The following is a 5,000-nucleotide window of genomic DNA, read 5'->3' as shown; positions in this document are numbered from 1 at the left end:
CTCTCTGCTGGTTGAAAAAGCTTACAGCACCTGGTATTCCCAGGCGGTCTCCCATCCAAGTACTAACCAGGCCCGACCCTGCTTAGCTTCCGAGATCAGATGAGATTGGGCGCATCCAGGCTGGTATGGCCGTAAGCAGAAGCTCCTGCTGGAAATACCTCTTATATTGAGTTGAAGATAAGTCATATAATATAAGTCATTGATTTGTTGGTGATAATAATTTAGAAGCGCTTATTTGTTGGAGTTAAAGTGCCTTAACCATGTGAAAAACACTTTTGGACGTGAGCTGTCGCTGTTACCACGTTGAAATATGTGTGGGTAGATTAAGCGAGAGCGCTCTCTGCTGGTTGAAAAAGTTTACAGCACCTGGTATTCCCAGGCTGTCCCCCATCCAAGTACTAACCAGGCCCGACCCTGCTTAGCTTCCGAGATCAGACGAGATCGGGCGCATCCAGGCTGGTATGGCCGTAAGCAGAAGCTGCAGCTTGAAATACCTCTTATATGGAGTTGAAGATAAGTCATAGAATATAAGTCATTGATTTGTTGGTTTTATTTGTTGGAGTTAAAGTGCCTTAACCATGTGCAAAACACTTTAGGACGTGAGCTGTCGCTGTTACCACGTTGAAATATGTGTGGGTAGATTAAGCGAGAGCGCTCTCTGCTGGTTGAAAATGCTTACAGCACCTGGTATTCCCAGGCGGTCTCCCATCCAAGTACTAAGCAGGCCCGACCCTGCTTAGCTTCCGAGATCAGACGAGATCGGGCGCATCCAGGCTGGTATGGCCGTAAGCAGAAGCTGCTGCTTGAAATACCTCTTATATGGAGTTGAAGATAAGTCATATAATATAAGTCATTGATTTGTTGGTGATAATAATTTAGAAGCGCTTATTTGTTGGAGTTAAAGTGCCTTAACCATGTGAAAAACACTTTTGGACGTGAGCTGTCGCTGTTACCACGTTGAAATATGTGTGGGTAGATTAAGCGAGAGCGCTCTCTGCTGGTTGAAAATGCTTACAGCACCTGGTATACCCAGGCGGTCTCCCATCCAAGTACTAACCAGTCCCGACCCTGCTTAGCTTCCGAGATCAGACAAGATCGGGCGCATCCAGGCTGGTATGGCCGTAAGCAGAAGCTGCAGCTTGAAATACCTCTTATATGGAGTTGAAGATAAGTCATAGAATATAAGTCATAGATTTGTTGGTTTTATTTGTTGGAGTTAAAGTGCCTTAACCATGTGCAAAACACTTTAGGGCGTGAGCTGTCGCTGTTACCACGTTGAAATATGTGTGGGTAGATTAAGCGAGAGCGCTCTCTTCTGGTTGAAAAAGCTTACAGCACCTGGTATTCCCAGGCTGTCCCCCATCCAAGTACTAACCAGGCCCGACCCTGCTTAGCTTCCGAGATCAGACGTGATCGGGCGCATCCAGGCTGGTATGGCCGTAAGCAGAAGCTGCAGCTTGAAATACCTCTTATATGGAGTTGAAGATAAGTCATAGAATATAAGTCATTGATTTGTTGGTTTTATCTGTTGGAGTTAAAGTGCCTTAACCATGTGCAAAACACTTTTGGACGTGAGCTGTCGCTCTTACCACGTTGAAATATGTGTGGGTAGAGTAAGCGAGAGCGCTCTCTGCTGGTTGAAAAAGCTTACAGCACCTGGTATTCCCAGGCGGTCTCCCATCCAAGTACTAACCAGGCCCGACCCTGCTTAGCTTCCGAGATCAGACGAGATCGGGCGCATCCAGGCTGGTATGGCCGTAAGCTGAAGCTGCAGCTTGAAATACTTCTTATATGGAGTTGAAGATAAGTCATATAATACAAGTCATTGATTTGTTGGTGATAATAATTTAGAAGCGCTTATTTGTTGGAGTTAAATTGCCTTAACCATGTGAAAAACACTTTTGGACGTGAGCTGTCGCTGTTACCACGTTGAAATATGTGTGGGTAGATTAAGCGAGAGCGCTCTCTGCTGGTTGAAAATGCTTACAGCACCTGGTATTCCCAGGCGGTCTCCCATCCAAGTACTAACCAGTCCCGACCCTGCTTAGCTTCCGAGATCAGACAAGATCGGGCACATCCAGGCTGGTATGGCCGTAAGCAGAAGCTGCAGCTTGAAATACCTCTTATATGGAGTTGAAGATAAGTCATAGAATATAAGTCATAGATTTGTTGGTTTTATTTGTTGGAGTTAAAGTGCCTTAACCATGTGCAAAACACTTTAGGGCGTGAGCTGTCGCTGTTACCACGTTGAAATATGTGTGGGTAGATTAAGCGAGAGCGCTCTCTGCTGGTTGAAAAAGCTTACAGCACCTGGTATTCCCAGGCGGTCTCCCATCCAAGTACTAACCAGGCCCGACCCTGCTTAGCTTCCGAGATCAGATGAGATTGGGCGCATCCAGGCTGGTATGGCCGTAAGCAGAAGCTCCTGCTGGAAATACCTCTTATATTGAGTTGAAGATAAGTCATATAATATAAGTCATTGATTTGTTGGTGATAATAATTTAGAAGCGCTTATTTGTTGGAGTTAAAGTGCCTTAACCATGTGAAAAACACTTTTGGACGTGAGCTGTCGCTGTTACCACGTTGAAATATGTGTGGGTAGATTAAGCGAGAGCGCTCTCTGCTGGTTGAAAAAGTTTACAGCACCTGGTATTCCCAGGCTGTCCCCCATCCAAGTACTAACCAGGCCCGACCCTGCTTAGCTTCCGAGATCAGACGAGATCGGGCGCATCCAGGCTGGTATGGCCGTAAGCAGAAGCTGCAGCTTGAAATTCCTCTTATATGGAGTTGAAGATAAGTCATAGAATATAAGTCATTGATTTGTTGGTTTTATTTGTTGGAGTTAAAGTGCCTTAACCATGTGCAAAACACTTTTGGACGTGAGCTGTCGCTCTTACCACGTTGAAATATGTGTGGGTAGAGTAAGCGAGAGCGCTCTCTGCTGGTTGAAAAAGCTTACAGCACCTGGTATTCCCAGGCGGTCTCCCATCCAAGTACTAACCAGGCCCGACCCTGCTTAGCTTCCGAGATCAGACGAGATCGGGCGCATCCAGGCTGGTATGGCCGTAAGCTGAAGCTGCAGCTTGAAATACTTCTTATATGGAGTTGAAGATAAGTCATATAATACAAGTCATTGATTTGTTGGTGATAATAATTTAGAAGCGCTTATTTGTTGGAGTTAAAGTGCCTTAACCATGTGAAAAACACTTTTGGACGTGAGCTGTCGCTGTTACCACGTTGAAATATGTGTGGGTAGATTAAGCGAGAGCGCTCTCTGCTGGTTGAAAATGCTTACAGCACCTGGTATTCCCAGGCGGTCTCCCATCCAAGTACTAACCAGGCCCGACCCTGCTTAGCTTCTGAGATCAGACGAGATCGGGCGCATCCAGGCTGGTATGGCCGTAAGCAGAAGCTGCAGCTCGAAATACCTCTTGTATGGAGTTGAAGATAAGGTATATAATATAAGTCATTGATTTGTTGGTGATAATAATTTAGAAGCGCTTATTTGTTGGAGTTAAAGTGCCTTAACCATGTGAAAAACACTTTTGGACGTGAGCTGTCGCTGTTACCACGTTGAAATATGTGTGGGTAGATTAAGCGAGAGCGCTCTCTGCTGGTTGAAAAAGTTTACAGCACCTGGTATTCCCAGGCTGTCCCCCATCCAAGTACTAACCAGGCCCGACCCTGCTTAGCTTCCGAGATCAGACGAGATCGGGCGCATCCAGGCTGGTATGGCCGTAAGCAGAAGCTGCAGCTTGAAATACCTCTTATATGGAGTTGAAGATAAGTCATAGAATATAAGTCATTGATTTGTTGGTTTTATTTGTTGGAGTTAAAGTGCCTTAACCATGTGCAAAACACTTTTGGACGTGAGCTGTCGCTCTTACCACGTTGAAATATGTGTGGGTATATTAAGCGAGAGCGCTCTCTGCTGGTTGAAAAAGCTTACAGCACCTGGTATTCCCAGGCGGTCTCCCATCCAAGTACTAACCAGGCCCGACCCTGCTTAGCTTCCGAGATCAGACGAGATCGGGCGCATCCAGGCTGGTATGGCCGTAAGCTGAAGCTGCAGCTTGAAATACTTCTTATATGGAGTTGAAGATAAGTCATATAATACAAGTCATTGATTTGTTGGTGATAATAATTTAGAAGCGCTTATTTGTTGGAGTTAAAGTGCCTTAACCATGTGAAAAACACTTTTGGACGTGAGCTGTCGCTGTTACCACGTTGAAATATGTGTGGGTAGATTAAGCGAGAGCGCTCTCTGCTGGTTGAAAAAGCTTACAGCACCTGGTATTCCCAGGCGGTCTCCCATCCAAGTACTAACCAGGCCCGACCCTGCTTAGCTTCCGAGATCAGACGAGACCGGCCGCATCCAGGCTGGTATGGCCGTAAGCTGAAGCTGCAGCTTGAAATACTTCTTATATGGAGTTGAAGATAAGTATATAATACAAGTCATTGATTTGTTGGTGATAATAATTTAGAAGCGCTTATTTGTTGGAGTTAAAGTGCCTTAACCATGTGCAAAACACTTTAGGACGTGAGCTGTCGCTGTTACCACGTTGAAATATGTGTGGGTAGATTAAGCGAGAGCGCTCTCTGCTGGTTGAAAAAGCTTACAGCACCTGGTATTCCCAGGCGGTCTACCATCCAAGTACTAACCAGGCCCGACCCTGCTTAGCTTCCGAGATCAGACGAGATCAGGGGCATCCAGGCTGGTATGGCCGTAAGCTGAAGCTGAAGCTGCAGCTTGAAATACCTCTTATATGGAGTTGAAGATAAGTCATATAATATAAGTCATTGATTTGTTGGTGGTAATAATTTAGAAGCACTTATTTGTTGGAGTTAAAGTGCCTTAACCATGTGCAAAACACTTTAGGACGTGAGCTGTCGCTGTTACCACGTTGAAATATGTGTGGGTAGATTCAGCGAGAGCGCTCTCTGCTGGTTGAAAAAGCTTACAGCACCTGGTATTCCCAGGCGGTCTCCCATCCAAGTAC

At 45.7% G+C, this 5,000-nt stretch overlaps 16 non-coding genes across 16 annotated transcripts in view; all 16 read right to left on the bottom strand.

The window, feature by feature from the left end:
• Nucleotides 1-18: 18 nt before the first annotated feature.
• On the bottom strand, nt 19-137 carry LOC133435197 (5S ribosomal RNA). The gene has a single exon (XR_009779059.1). It is a non-coding gene; the product is annotated as a 5S ribosomal RNA (ribosomal RNA).
• A 217-nt stretch (nt 138-354) lies between these two features.
• On the bottom strand, nt 355-473 carry LOC133434812 (5S ribosomal RNA). Its single transcript, XR_009778727.1, has one exon. It is a non-coding gene; the product is annotated as a 5S ribosomal RNA (ribosomal RNA).
• Nucleotides 474-672: 199 nt separating this feature from the next.
• LOC133435220 (5S ribosomal RNA) lies at nt 673-791 on the bottom strand. Its single transcript, XR_009779081.1, has one exon. It is a non-coding gene; the product is annotated as a 5S ribosomal RNA (ribosomal RNA).
• A 217-nt stretch (nt 792-1,008) lies between these two features.
• LOC133434906 (5S ribosomal RNA) lies at nt 1,009-1,127 on the bottom strand. Its single transcript, XR_009778815.1, has one exon. It is a non-coding gene; the product is annotated as a 5S ribosomal RNA (ribosomal RNA).
• A 199-nt stretch (nt 1,128-1,326) lies between these two features.
• On the bottom strand, nt 1,327-1,445 carry LOC133435409 (5S ribosomal RNA). Its single transcript, XR_009779264.1, has one exon. It is a non-coding gene; the product is annotated as a 5S ribosomal RNA (ribosomal RNA).
• Nucleotides 1,446-1,644: 199 nt separating this feature from the next.
• Nucleotides 1,645-1,763, bottom strand: LOC133434999 (5S ribosomal RNA). Its single transcript, XR_009778871.1, has one exon. It is a non-coding gene; the product is annotated as a 5S ribosomal RNA (ribosomal RNA).
• A 217-nt stretch (nt 1,764-1,980) lies between these two features.
• LOC133434878 (5S ribosomal RNA) lies at nt 1,981-2,099 on the bottom strand. Its single transcript, XR_009778789.1, has one exon. It is a non-coding gene; the product is annotated as a 5S ribosomal RNA (ribosomal RNA).
• Nucleotides 2,100-2,298: 199 nt separating this feature from the next.
• LOC133435196 (5S ribosomal RNA) lies at nt 2,299-2,417 on the bottom strand. The gene has a single exon (XR_009779058.1). It is a non-coding gene; the product is annotated as a 5S ribosomal RNA (ribosomal RNA).
• Nucleotides 2,418-2,634: 217 nt separating this feature from the next.
• LOC133434811 (5S ribosomal RNA) lies at nt 2,635-2,753 on the bottom strand. The gene has a single exon (XR_009778726.1). It is a non-coding gene; the product is annotated as a 5S ribosomal RNA (ribosomal RNA).
• Nucleotides 2,754-2,952: 199 nt separating this feature from the next.
• On the bottom strand, nt 2,953-3,071 carry LOC133434998 (5S ribosomal RNA). Its single transcript, XR_009778870.1, has one exon. It is a non-coding gene; the product is annotated as a 5S ribosomal RNA (ribosomal RNA).
• A 217-nt stretch (nt 3,072-3,288) lies between these two features.
• LOC133435271 (5S ribosomal RNA) lies at nt 3,289-3,407 on the bottom strand. Its single transcript, XR_009779130.1, has one exon. It is a non-coding gene; the product is annotated as a 5S ribosomal RNA (ribosomal RNA).
• Nucleotides 3,408-3,624: 217 nt separating this feature from the next.
• Nucleotides 3,625-3,743, bottom strand: LOC133434810 (5S ribosomal RNA). Its single transcript, XR_009778725.1, has one exon. It is a non-coding gene; the product is annotated as a 5S ribosomal RNA (ribosomal RNA).
• A 199-nt stretch (nt 3,744-3,942) lies between these two features.
• Nucleotides 3,943-4,061, bottom strand: LOC133434997 (5S ribosomal RNA). Its single transcript, XR_009778869.1, has one exon. It is a non-coding gene; the product is annotated as a 5S ribosomal RNA (ribosomal RNA).
• Nucleotides 4,062-4,278: 217 nt separating this feature from the next.
• LOC133435385 (5S ribosomal RNA) lies at nt 4,279-4,397 on the bottom strand. Its single transcript, XR_009779241.1, has one exon. It is a non-coding gene; the product is annotated as a 5S ribosomal RNA (ribosomal RNA).
• A 216-nt stretch (nt 4,398-4,613) lies between these two features.
• Nucleotides 4,614-4,732, bottom strand: LOC133435352 (5S ribosomal RNA). The gene has a single exon (XR_009779208.1). It is a non-coding gene; the product is annotated as a 5S ribosomal RNA (ribosomal RNA).
• A 223-nt stretch (nt 4,733-4,955) lies between these two features.
• LOC133435250 (5S ribosomal RNA) overlaps nt 4,956-5,000 on the bottom strand; it is a 119-nt gene continuing 74 nt past the window's right edge. The window contains exon 1 of the ribosomal RNA XR_009779110.1: nt 4,956-5,000. This exon is cut by the window's right edge and continues 74 nt beyond it. This is a non-coding gene — a ribosomal RNA (5S ribosomal RNA).

This window comes from Cololabis saira, unplaced genomic scaffold (genome assembly GCF_033807715.1).
Source record: "Cololabis saira isolate AMF1-May2022 unplaced genomic scaffold, fColSai1.1 scf052, whole genome shotgun sequence".
Taxonomy (NCBI): domain Eukaryota; kingdom Metazoa; phylum Chordata; class Actinopteri; order Beloniformes; family Belonidae; genus Cololabis; species Cololabis saira.
This window is presented reverse-complemented; position numbering and strand designations above follow the sequence as displayed.